The sequence below is a fragment of the Parasteatoda tepidariorum genome, chromosome 10 (genome assembly GCF_043381705.1).
Source record: "Parasteatoda tepidariorum isolate YZ-2023 chromosome 10, CAS_Ptep_4.0, whole genome shotgun sequence".
NCBI lineage: Eukaryota > Metazoa > Arthropoda > Arachnida > Araneae > Theridiidae > Parasteatoda > Parasteatoda tepidariorum.
This window is the reverse complement of record NC_092213.1, coordinates 60,842,641-60,846,490: the sequence shown is the minus strand read 5'-3', so window position 1 is coordinate 60,846,490 and position 3,850 is coordinate 60,842,641.

Here is a 3,850-nt window from a genome sequence, read left to right as displayed (position 1 = left end):
CCCCCTTTTTGATTTAGCCACACCACAATTATTATGTCCTTTGATACTTTGTGCAATTGTATATGTTTGATGAATAAAAATTAAAACATCGTAGATAAGCATATAATAAAAGATTCAAAAAGAAATTGAAATCATTTATTATAAGATGATTATTTTTTCAAGTTCTGAATATGTTAGAAAGGTAAAATATTTACAGTATGGTACGCGCTTCATCACATTTTAAACATTTATCCCTGTTTTAACAGACATCGTGTTACCTTTTTTAATAGCACTATTTCATGCGTGAAGGATTTGTTTGGTGAAATTCATCATCCTAACATTTTCTCCTTTCTGAAAGCTATTGATGTTTTATATTGTATATGTTTTATATGATTTTTTCCCCTTTTATTTATTATATGTACCATTTTATCTATATCGAGTATGTAATTAGACTTTTATCATATTTTATTGACTTTTAAGTATACTTGTCTCGCTATTAACACTTTTATTACCTTCATGTGTTTTATAAAGATAAAATTGTAATGTGCATTTCACTTTTTGCATTGTAGTGTGCATTTTATAACACGTTGTTTGGTGCAGCATATCCTCCTTTGGTTTTTTTGTCAATTAACCTTACTGCATTACGGTGAAAATGAAAACGAAATTTGGTGTTTAAAATGTTAACATATTTAACTAAAATCGATCGCTTGAAATGAAGCCAGGCTATCTAGTGTCCTCAGAAAACTAAACTGGAAGCAAAATTTCTAAAAGAACATTTGGAAACGCACCGCTACCAAACAACCTAAACTAATTAATCGAAGTATCAATTAATGCATAACTTTTAGCTGTAACAGAGAATTGTCTTTCGCAAAACAAACAAATACTAGCTCTGCATTGTTACAGTGACATAGAACTTGTGAAATATTCTACTACTTGTCTAAACAATAGATTCTACTTGTCTAAACAATTAAATCTAATTAATTTTTGCAAATATTTTTTCTTCAAAAAGTCTTAAATGATGCATCTAATATGTAGAAAGAGGATTTCATGAAATACGAATAAAAACTTATGCATATTTTTATTAAAATATATTCAAACATTCGGTTTAGTTTACAGACTTCTTGCCTTATTATTTTAGTTTGTCATTTGAGTAGATGCATTAAAATAAGTTTCACATAATAAACATTGAATTGAAATACCTAATTACACTAATTGTTTGTGTTTAGATGTAGGAGCAATAAATTGTATGTAAATAAAATTCCGACAAATTCCAGGAGGAAGCTTCTCTTAAATTGAAAGATTCCCCATGCTGTAAGTGTTATTTTTTGTCTGGAGTCCATAAAAAGAATTAATGTCTTGGCCTGGTCACGAGTTCTTTCGTTTAACCTTAGTCGATATGCAATAATTTTTACATCATTCCTTAAAGTTTCATCTTCTACGTTAACTCTTGCAGCAAAAAAAATAATTACAAGAAATCCTAAACTTGTACTAATCTCGTGAAAAGCCATTTGTCCTGCGAAGTTAATATCTATAAAATTCCTGCCCCAAAACCCAAGCAAAGTGGCAAAAGTTTGAAGGAATTCAATAAAATACGCTGCACTTACAAAGAAAGCTGCCATTGAAAATGCAGCTTCAAATGAAGTTGCTAAATCGTGGATACATTCATATTGAGTGATGAAAATACGACAGCTTTGGTTGGTTAAAGTTTTCTTGCATAATCTCAAGAGTTTACTTAGTGTAGCACACCATGTAAAGTAAAAAAGTGTGAACCACGTTAATAATAATGCAACAGTAAGTCTCGTTAAATACATAGTTATAGCAGTTAATTCCATGACAGGGAATGCTAATGAAACACTAACATTTTCTTTGACATAAAACGCTTTAATCCAATCATCGGATAAATTTTTTCCATTAATGATGTTGCGTATTATGAAAGCAGTTTTTATAATTTCAAGTGCTAAATACAAAACTAAACAAACATTCACAGTTAGAATGCGTTTCATTGTAAAACATTTTTTTAGTGATTGAAATTTAGAAAAACTTATAATTATATCAGACTTCTTATAATACATCGAACACCAAATTCCTAAAATGCAAACTCTCCATACAATTTGCGAAAGACAAACTTTTATACATTGAAAATCTTCTCGGCAGTGAAGAAATAGTTGGCAGGTTACAATAATGATCTTGAAAATTGTACCAACATGAAATATTAATAAAAATATCATATGTAGAGTCTTAAAATAGCTTTTAAAAGTCGGTTCAAAAATTTGAATTCCAAAAATATATAAAATAATGTTTAGTGCATTAATTTTATTGTACTTTCTGTGGAAATGTTTAATGAAATTTAAAATGGAATGTTTTATTCTGAATAGCCTTTTTAAGATCATTTTCTAATCCAAAGAGAAATAGATTCCAAGAGAGATGCAGAAATAGAAGGCTCTTTTCACTTACACTCTACAATTGTTTAAAGAGTATGTCTTGAACCAAAGCATTACTCATATGATTAAAAATTACTCAATGTCGAATCTAAATAACAAAATATTAGGTGCACTAAATGCTTTTTAAGAAGAGTGTTTCCAAGTCCAATTTGTAATTTACAATCTTGATAGTTATACTCAACCAGTACTGCAAAACTTAAACAATATATTTTTTAATTAAATATTATTATACGTTTATTACTTCCAAATATTCAATTTGCAGTGCCAATTGTTAATTTTTTCTTTTAAAAGTCGTAATCTTGTAGTAAATCGGGTTTTTTTTCACTAGTTTTTCAAACCTGACTTTTTTCTTTGTAATTCACAAGGGAAATAATTTTCATAATTATTCTAGAGTACTATTTTGTTTATTGTTTTTACACCATTCCATGTTTGTTATACCATTCCACCATTTATGAACTAAATTGTACTAAGCGAACAGATGATTTCAACTACGTACAAACATTTTGAAATAAAGAAAATCAATCATGTAGTAAATCAATGCAACGTAATGCAATCAATGCAACGTAATAATTTTGTTTACTTTAAACAAATATCATTGTCCAATTATTTTGATACACATTTAAAAAGTTTTCAAATGCGTTTTAAACAAATTCATAGTTACATATTATGTAGATACATGTAACATATTATGTAAGCACGAAATTTTTGACTGAATGAAGCACAAAATAATGATTGACTGATTTCCAGTGCTTGATCAATATGTATCTTATCACAAATTGGTTTTACTAATACATGTGTTAGAAATTGAAGCACAAAATAATGTTTCATTGATTTCCAATGCTTGATCAATGTGTATCTAATTACAATTTGGTTTTACTACTACATGTGTTAGAAATTATCAAACCAGGCATTTAAAATCACCTTTCATTATTCAAAATAAAAACCATTTTTATATCATTGACCTTTACAAATTTTCCGGAAGTAATTACAAAATATTAATTTGCTTACTCACTCTTTCAATTACAACAATTGTTGGCATGACGATATTATATTTCAATTAAAAAATATTTACTGACATACAACGATAAATCATACAACGACAAAAATACTTAATTTGAAAGTGCGGAATTCATCTTAACATAAAGCCCTTATTTAAATAATTCTTGTTAAGCTAAATAGTTTCGATTAAAGCTAGATCAATTGGCTTAAACGCTTCAATAATATTGGGGAACGGATACTTATTACAAACATTACATTATTAGGCTTTATTGCACTTCATTCATGCATCCATAAATGAAAAGTTTTTGCTATATTTCTCATGTATGTTGTTTATTTTTAAGGTATTAGTTTGGTGCATATTCAAATGACAAATAAAATAAATAATAATAATAAATAAATGAAATGAAATTTATATATTTATTATTTTGTTC